Source organism: Pan paniscus, chromosome 10 (assembly GCF_029289425.2).
Source record: "Pan paniscus chromosome 10, NHGRI_mPanPan1-v2.0_pri, whole genome shotgun sequence".
Classification (NCBI taxonomy): Eukaryota; Metazoa; Chordata; class Mammalia; order Primates; family Hominidae; genus Pan; species Pan paniscus.
In genome coordinates this window covers 109,537,297-109,547,214 of record NC_073259.2, presented here as the reverse complement: position 1 = coordinate 109,547,214, position 9,918 = coordinate 109,537,297, and the positions used below count along the sequence as shown (strand labels likewise).

Here is a 9,918-nt window from a genome sequence, read left to right as displayed (position 1 = left end):
AAGAACACACTGGCAGAGTTGCATTAAATAGCTGTTTTTAAGGAAGTTCTTCAAAAGGGGATTTTTTTTAAAAGATACAGTGCCTTCACAATTTCTATTTCATGATATGACTAGTAGACACCAGGGGCTATTATTTTGAAGAGGCACATAGTAGTTTGCAACCCATCAGCCAAAAAGCAAAAAAGCATTAGAACAAGCCCCATGAATCCCCCGCCCAACTTAGGTTGCAGCTCTTCAGACTGCATAGCCCCACCGGAAACTTCTAACCCATGCAACTCAGGCCCACCCTTCTTTTTTAAATTCATATTACTTCTCTCCCAATTCTGGACTCTATACTCTCTTTCTTGCCTGGACTGTCAACAGCCTTCACTCTCGACTCTCCAAATCGGTCTTTCCTCCTAAACCACTTTACTTACACTGCCATTCACTGATCGCCTTACTTAGAGAGCTTAAAGGCTTAGGGCCCTTGTCCTGACATTCAAGGCTCTTGAGCCTTAGCCTTATATCTTGCCACTCACTTGAGTGGGGATAATAGAATCCATGCTCTTGCTTTCCTCCACACCTAAATTCAGTAGCGGCTCCAAAATGGTTAGGAAAACCTTATGGGGGGCCATGTGGTTGGACATACCTGAGGCTGCTGCATTCCTAATGCAGGTCCCGTTCTCTTACTTGGCTTCAAGGTTTATTTGGGGTGGCTCTGTTGGAAATTATGAGACGCTCCCTCCACCTAAAATGCTTTCTTCCCAGTTCATCCCCCTGCAGATTCGCCCATTTTATGTTACCTGTCCATCAGTGTCCAAAGCAGCATCCACTTGTACACGGTGGAAATAACCTTCCCGTCCCCTGAAACACATGTCTGCCTCTCACTTGGCTAACCTGAAACCTGCCATTTTAATAGCTGTCACATTTTGGCCAGGGGGAAAACCGCCTAAGAATTTTTTGTAAACCTTGTGGGTGGGGAGAGTGAAGAGGGTCTGTGATTTCAAAGCTGCCAGTAATTTCAGTTTTGCATTGTTGGAGCCTAACCTCACCTTTGATAGGGGACTATTGTTTTGGACCAATTACTTTTTTGAGCCAATTTGTTATGCAAATGTTAACACACAGTCCTTCTTCTGATATGTAGATCTTATAATAGCAAGTATAAAACGGTAATCACTAATGTTGATTTGTTTTTAATCTGTACTAGTCTACACCCTTTTCAAGCCACCTTATTTGGTTCATTCGTTCAACATATTACTGAGCTCTTCACTCTTCTGGGCACTGCCCCATGTCCAGGAGCTACAGCCCTGAACAAATCCTTATGAGAAGAAATGATTTTTAAAAAATAAACACATTGGTAAAGTATTAGATAAGAAGTGTCAAAAACAACAATACAAAAGAGAAAGATTATGAAGACAGTGTGCGAATAGCCAGGAAAAATCTCTGAGGAGGAAAGCGGTGTGAGCTGAAACCCAAGAAGAAGACTTAAGAGTGAGCAGGCGGGCAGGGTGTCTGGTGCTTATATCCCCGCTAAGCAGCTACAAAGGAGGATGGCTTGAGGCCAGGAGTTTGAGACCAGCCTGGACAGCACAGTGAAACCCCCAAGCCCTGCCTCCCCACCCTGCCTCAGAAAAATGAAGGAGTGAGCAAAACAAAAAGCAGAGATGCAAATATTTGGAGGAGCACCCCCTGGCAGAGGAAACAGCAGGTGCAAAGAGCCTGGGATGGAAATGAGTTTGGCATTCAAGACACAGAAAAAAAGCGGGAGGAGGAGAGGAGGCTGCAGGAAAATGCACCTGGGGGCTAAGAGGCAAAGTTGGAGAAGAAAGAGGCAGGATCCAGATCAACATACACATCAAGCCCTAAAATAATCACAAGTCATGTATGGCAGTCGTTATCTGTGTACCCCCATGTCACAGATGAGGAATCTAAACTGAAGTTCAAAGATGTTTTGTGATTTTCCCTAAGGTTCAACTTCTAGTGAGGTGGGCTGGGCCAGATCCAAATTTGGGTTAATTCCACTTCATGTGCACGCTCTCAGCCCTGGAGACCTGTGTGTGCAGTTGAGGCTGCCTTCGACCAGGTGCTCAGTCCCAACGGCAAACTCCACAGCACCCAGCCCATGCTTGTCACATATTAATACTACAGGTGTGGTGAGTATTTGAAATGAATGTAAACACAGTGAACTTTTTGTTTTTTTTTTTTTGAGACAGTCTCCCTCAATCCCCTAGGCTGGAGTGCAATCGCATGATCTTGGCTCACTGCAACTTCCACCTCCTTGGTTCAAGCGATTCTCCTGCCTCAGCCTGCCGAGTAGCTGGGATTACAGGCCACCACCACATCCAGCTAATTTTTGTATTTTTAGTAGAGACGGGGTTTCACCATATTGGCCAGGCTGTAATCCCAGCTACTCAGGCTGGTTAATTTTTGTATTTTTAGTAGAGATGGGGTTTCACCATGTTGGCCAGGCTGGTCTTGAACTCCTGACCTCAGGTGATCCGCCAGCCTTGGCCTCCCAAAGTGCTGGGATTACAGGCCTGAGCCACTACACCCAGCCTGAACTTTCTTTTTTTTTTAATTTTTAATTTTTATTTTTATTTTCAAGATGGAGTCTCTGTCGCCCAGGCTGGAGTTCAGTGACGTGATCTCGGCTCACTGCAACCTCTGCCTACCAGGTTCAAGTGATTCTCCTGCCTCAGCCTCCTGAGTAGCTGGGATTACAGGCCCACGCCATCGCACCGGGTTAATTTTTGCATTTTTAGTAGAGATGGGGTTTCACCATGTTGGCCAGGCTGGTCTCAAACTCCTGACCTCAGGTGATATGCCTGCCTCGGCCTCCCAAATTGCTGGGATTACAGGCATGAGCCACCATGCCTGGCCTATTTTTTTTTTAATGTAAATAAATTAAAACCCTGATATTTCTAGGCGGGATCTCATCCAAGTACTAAACTGGCCCTACACTCCTTGGTGTCCAAAATCAGAAGAGGTCAGGCCTGTTCAAGGTGTTATGGCCATAAAAAAGTGATTTTTTTTTTTTTTTTTTGAGAGTGAGCCTTGCTCTATCGCCCAGGCTGGAGTGCAGTGGCACCATATCAGCTTAATGCAACATCCACCTCCAAGGTTTAAGCGATTCTCATGCCTCAGCCTCCCAAGTAGCTGTGATTACAGGTGCCTGCCACCATGCCTGGCTAATTTTTCTATTTTTAGTAGAGATGGGGTTTCACCATGTTGGCCAGGCTGATCTCAAACTCCTTACTTACCTCAAGTGATCTTCCCGCCTCGGCCTCCCAAAGTGCTAGGATTACAGACATGAGTCACCGTGCCCGGCCAACAAGTAAACTTTCTAAGCTAGCATTTCCCCAACTATTGTCTCTAGAGTTTGATTATGCAGGATATTAATAAATGAACCTGGCAAAAGTGTTGAGTGGAAGCTAGGGTTGCTGCCTAGAACTTCCTTAGTGAAGTCAATGAGTGTGTTGATTTTTTTTTTTTTTTTTTTTTTTGAGGTAGGGTCTCACTCTGTCACTCAGGCTGGAGTGCAGTGGTGTAATCATAGCTCACTAAAGCCTCAACCTCTTAGGCTCAAGTGATCCTCCTGCCTCAACCTCCCAAGTAGCTGGGACTGCAGGCAGGCACCACCATGCCGAGCTAATTTTTAAATTTTTTGTAGAGATGGGGTCTCACCATGTTGCCCAGGTTGGTCTCGAACTCCTGGGCTTAAGCCATCCTCCTGCCTCGGCCTCCCAAAGTACTGGGAATACAGGTGTGAGACACTGCATACGGCCTATTGGAGATATATGTGTATATATACAACCCTACGTTACAGATGCAAAAACAGAAATGCAGCTTTAGGGTTCTCTGTAGGGCTAAGATGTGAAGTTGTTTTGGCAACTTGAAAAGTTAATGCAATAGACTTTTAGCATTTTAGAAGTCAAAACTTCTATTTCTTGAGAATCTGATGAAAGCTGGCAGTTATTTTCCCAGGAAAATGCCATCAGCACACATTTTCAGGCAAACTCTCCCAGTAGGGCCAGTGAACTCCAATTTCGGAGCCCCTGCAGTATTTATTTAATATATGGACACCAGTGTTTCCCTCAACTCCAGAAATGAGCTGAGTAACAAGCTAAGGGCTCTGAAGAGAGGATCCCTGATTGACAGATTCACTTTTGCAGAAGTTCATTGTCCTCAGTGGCAATGGAGATTATTTTAGAAAATCTTAAGCAACACATGTGCTGGCGTACAAATCATATGGTGACACGCTTCAGGTGGAAGACTGTGTTTTCTGAGAATAGGGAACTGCAGAACCCAAAAAGGGAGATCAAGTTCAAGCTCTTATCATTTGTCACAATTTCTTCTTCAATAATTCAGTTGTTGAAGTGACTAAAGAATTTGGTCTTAATCTTGGCAAGATCTTTGGAAACTCCAATAAGCAAATAATAAAGATTGTTAGCAGACTGGGGAGAAGGTGCTAGAAAACTCCTCATGTTTGGCTGGGTGCGGTGGCTCACACCTATAATCTCATTACTTTGGGTGGCTAAAGTGAGAGGATCGCTTGAGGCCAGGAGTTCAAGACCAGCCTGGTCAACATAGTGAGACCCCCATCTCAATTATTTTTTTAAAAAAAGAAAGGAAGGCTGGGCACGCTGGCTCGTGCCTGTAATCCCAGCACTTTGGGAGGCCAAGGCGGGAGTTCGAGACCAGCCTGACCAACATGGAGAAACCCCGTCTCTACTAAAAATACAAAATTGGTAGGGCGTGGTGGCGGGTGCCTGTAATCCCAGCTACTCAGGAGGCTGAGGCAGGAGAATTGCTTGAACCCAGGAGGTGGAGGTTGCGGTGAGTCGAGATCACACCATTGCACTCCAGCCTGGGCTACAAGAGCGAGACTCCGTTTCAAAAAAGCAAAAACAAAAAGCAAAACAAAGAGCGAAACTCCATCTCAAAAAAAAAAGGAAAAAGAAAAACAATTCCTCACATTTGAGTAGGAGGAGTCATAGAACCAGAGATTATGAGACCAATAGTTAACCCTCACCCTCATTTTAATAATAATTACTTGCAATAGATATTCTTTGAAATTTACTGAGACTTGTTTTGTGGCCCAACATGGAGTCCATTTTGACTGAATTTGCACTTGGAAGAATGTATACTTTGCAGCTACAAAATGCTGTGGCTGATAAATATCAATTATATCTAGTTGGCTGATAATATTGTTCAAATCTTTTATATTTTGAGGGGCTTCTTTTGTCTTCATGGTCTATAAATTAGTGTAAGGGAAATCTCCAATTATAATTGTGAGTGTGTCTATTTCTCTTCTTTAGTTCTGTCTATTTTTGCTTCACGTATTTTGAAATTTTCTCATTAGCTGCATACTCATAATTAATTGCTATGTGTTCTTGATAAATTGAGCCTTTTGTCATTATAAAATTTCTGTCTTTTTTTTTTTCTGGTAATCCTCCCTGTCTTGAAGTCTACTTTGATATTAACCACCTCAGTTTTCTTCTCCTTAGTGTATATACCATTTATATTTTTACTTGCAACCTGTCCCACTTGTCTGTGTCTCTCTATTTAAAGTATGTCGCTTTAAGCAGCATATAGTTGGGGATGGCTTATTAATCTAGTTTGACAATCTCTGCCTTTTTAGTGTTTAGTCCAATGTAGTAACTCCTGATATAGCTCGGTTTAAGTCTACCATTTTGCTATTTGTTTTCTATTGATCCCACTTATTTTCTGTTCCTTTGCTCTTGCTTGCTTACTTTCTTTTGTATTGAATATTTTTATTATTTCACTTTATTTCCTCTATCATCTCATTATAATGTGATTATATATTTTTCTTTGTGTGTGGGGGGGTTTTAAATATTTTTAATTTTTGTTTTTATTTTTGTGGAGACAGGAGTCTTGCTATATTGCCGAGGCTGGTCTCAAACTCCTGGGCTAATCTTCCTGAATCAGCCTCCCAAAGTGTTGGAATTACAGGTATGAGCCACTGCGCCTGGCCTGATTATATGATACACTTTTGTAGATTTTTTTTTGTGGTTGCTGTGGGGATTACAATATGTATTTTTAATTTATCACAGTCTACTTTGGGTTAATATTATACCACTTTATGTATAATGGAAGAAGGATAATTCCCTTTACGTCACCTCCCATTCTTTGTGCTACTGTTGTCGTCTATTCACATGTGATAACTCCTACATGTTATCACAGTTGACTATTTAAGCCTCACAGTAATGTTGTGAGGTGGTATTATTGTCCCTGAGTTCTATCTGTGACTCTGTATCTGCTAGCTGTGTAAACCTGAACAAATAACTTAATCTCTCAGTTTCTTCTTCTGTAAATTGTGGATAATAATTTTACTTATAAGTAAGGTTAGTGTGTAAATTTATCCCAGGGAATCTATGTAATGTGCTTGGGGCAGTCCTGGTTTTAATACATGCTCAGCCTGGTGTGGTGGCTCATGCCTATAATCCCAGCACTTTGGGAGGCCGAGGTGGGCGGATCACCTGAGGTCAGGAGTTTGAGACCAGCCTGGCCAACATAGTGAAACCCCGTCTCTACTAAAAATACTAAAATTAGCCTGACGTGGTGGCACATGCCTGTAATCCCAGCTACTAGGGAGGCTGAGGCAGGAGAATCAGTTGAGGCGGAGGTTGCAGTGAGCCAAGATTGTGCCATTGCACTATAGCCTGGGTGACAAGAGCAAGACTCCATATCAAAATAAATAAATAAATAAACATTTTAGAAGGCTAGGTCTTTCTTTCCTTCTTTCTTTCTTTCCTTCCTTCTTTCTCTTTCTTTCTTTCTTTCTCTCTTTTTCTTTCTTTCCTTCTTTTCTTTCTTTCTTTCTTTCTTTTTTTGAGACAGAGTCTTGCTCTGTCTCCCAGACTGGAGTGTAGTGGCATGATCTTGATTCACTGCAAGCTCCACCTCCCGGGTTCACACCATTCTCCTGCCTCAGCCTCCTGAGTAGCTGCGACTACAGGCGCCCGTCACCATGCCTGGCTAATTTTTTTTGTATTTTTAGTAGTGACAGGGTTTCACCCTGTTAGCCAGGATGTTCTTGATCTCCTGACCTCGTGATCCGCCCACCTTAGCCTCCCAAAGTGCTGGGATTACAGGCGTGAGCCACCACGCCCAGCCTTCGCTTTCTTAATTACCCTCATTTTACAGATGAAGAAACAGGCTCAGGGAGGCTAAGTAGCATATTCAAGGTCACGCAGCTAGGAAGAGATAGAGGTGGAGGTTTTCAAACCGGTTCTAACTAGAGGTTTTTAACCATTCTGCCTATCTTTCTTTCCTTATATGGAGTGAGGATAAGAAGAAGAAGAATGTGATAGCAATGGCCTTATGTCCTATGGCTCTTGAGAGCTATTTATTTATTTATTTATTTTATTTTATTTATTTATTTTTTTTTTTTGAGACAGAGTCTTGCTCTGTCACCCAGGCCGGAGTGCAGTGGCGCGATCTTGGCTCACTGCAACCTCCGCCTCCCGGGTTCAAGCAATTCTCCTGCCTCAGCCTCCCGAGTAGCTGGGATTACAGGCGTGTGCCACCACGCCAGGCTAATTTTAGTATTTTTAGTAGAGACGAGGTTTCACCATGTTGGCCAGGCTGGTCTTTAACTTCTGACCTCAGGTGATCCGGCCGCCACGGCATCCCAAAGTGCTAGGATTACAGGCGTGAGCCTCCGCACCTGGCCTTGAGAGCTTTTATGGTGCTTGAGAACAGGAGTAAACACTCACCATGATAGCTGTTATATCACCAGAAGTGCTCTGCTTTTACCATGTCTGGGACCTGCAGCCTCGCTGGTAAGTGGCAGAACCAGGGCTCAAACTCAGTTCTTCCCTTGCCATGTCTGGTACCTCTTCCTGATCATCAGGTTGCACAACTATTCCCCATAGGCTCTATGTATTGACCATAATTACTTTAATGGCTCCTGCCAGTGTTTATACCAACAGAGGAAACTTCTCTGACACAGGACTAGTAGGGAACAGCACAGCTGCACAGAAAAAGATGACACTACAGACCCATTCTCATCGTCCCCATTGGGTGCCAGCAAGGTAGTGACTTTTTTAGTCTTGTGTTCTGAACCATGACTGATTGTGAAAGGGCACTTTCTAGTCTTTCTGAAGCAGCTAAACTGAGGACCTACTGGTGTATCTTACTGCATTCTAATTCTAGGCACAGAGAGGTGGGCTAAATCACAGCCAAATTCTTTTTTTTGTTTTTTTTTTTGTTGTTGTTCTTTTTAAATTAGCCCTGAATCGCAGTGGCTCATGCCTGTAATCACGAACTTTGGGAAGCCGAGGTGGGCAAATCACCTGAGGTCAGGAGTTCGAGAACAACCTGGCCAACATGGTGAAACCCCGCCACTACTAAAAATACAAAAATTAGCTGGGTATGGTGGTGCATGACTGTAACCCAGCTACTTGGGAGGCTGAGGCAGAAGAATTGCTTGGACCCCGGCAGTGGGGGTTGCAGTGAGCCAAGATCGCAACACTGCACTCCAGCCTGGGCGACAAAGTGAGACTCCATCTCAAAAAATAATAATAATAAAATAAAATTGCCTTGAAGACTAAAGGCCTCAAAAAATTTGGTTAAGACAGAATTGTTTCTCTTCACATAAATCTTTAGGTAAAGGTGAAAAATTGATATAATCTGAAGAGATACCAGAGTATACTAGACTTTTTTTTTTTTGGACGGAGTCTCTCTCTGTTGCCAGACTGGAGTGCAGTGACGCAATCTGGGCTCACTGCAACCTCTGCCTCCTGGGTTCAAGCAATTCTCCTGCCTCAGCCTCCCGAGTAGCTGGGACTACAGGCACATGCCACCATGCTCAGCTAATTTTTGTATTTTTAGTAGAGATGGGGTTTCACCATGTTGGCCAGGATGGTCTGGATCTCTTGTACTCGTGATCCTCCTGCCTCAGCTTCCCAAAGTGCTAGGACTATAAACATGAGCCACTGCGCCCAGCCTCCTTTTTCTTTTTTCTTTTTTTTTTTTTTTTTTGAGACAGGGTCTCACTCTGCCAGGCTGAAGTGCAGTGGTGCAATCACGGCTCACTGCAGCCTCGACCTCCCTGGCTCAAGCGATCCTCCCGTCTCAGCCCCACTAGTAGCTGGGACTACAGGTGCGCACCACCAGGCCTGGCTAATTTGTGTATTTTTTATAGAGACGGGGTTTCACCATGTTGCCCAGGCTGGTCTACCAAATTCTTTATACATCTTTATCCTAAGCCTGAAGAACACATATGCCTCTGCTTCCTCCCTTTTGGCCTCAGAAGTTTCTAAACCTAAGCCATTTACCAGCCTGGGAAAGGGAAGAGGAAAATGACTCCTCCCTTCATCTCTTAGTGGGTTTGTAATGCTTATTTTCACTTTCTAGTTTACTAAGAAGACAGACTTGCAATTGATTCTGCTTTAAATTTAGGTCCTTTTGGTAAGGAATTTTTTTTTTCTAGCAGTTTGTGAGTGGCAACTCTCCCTGTTTTAACAAAATTAATTAGCAGGGCAATAATGTCCTTTTTACAGGGAAGAGGCATCCTGTTCTTACAGAAGTTAGCTGGTTAACTGGGAGTAGAGAAGAAGGGTTGGGGAGTCCTGTAAACTCAAAGAAGTTTAGGAAACAGGCACATTAATGGGATCCCAAGTTTCAGCTACGTGCTTATAACTGGCTATAAGTTTCTGGTTCCAGTTGTCATCAGTGAGAATTCACTGCTGGTAGGAGTCTAAATTGGGACAACCATTTAAGAAAGTAGTCGTTAGCAAAGCTTAGCTCACAAATCCTTTTCAGGCATATATATAAGAGAAATTCTTGTATACAAGCATCAGGACATATGTGGAAAGAAGATGGTTTTAGCAACCATGTTTATAAGGGGAAAGAACTACAAACTATATATCTTTCTATAGATATGTAAGTATAGATAGATAAACATATATAGGT

General features: G+C 43.3%; 1 non-coding gene across 1 annotated transcript; it reads right to left on the bottom strand.

Moving 5' to 3' along the window:
• Window positions 1–8,540: 8,540 nt before the first annotated feature.
• LOC112436862 (U5 spliceosomal RNA) lies at window positions 8,541–8,654 on the bottom strand. Its single transcript, XR_003025537.1, has one exon. It is a non-coding gene; the product is annotated as a U5 spliceosomal RNA (small nuclear RNA).
• Between the last annotated feature and the right edge of the window lie 1,264 nt (window positions 8,655–9,918).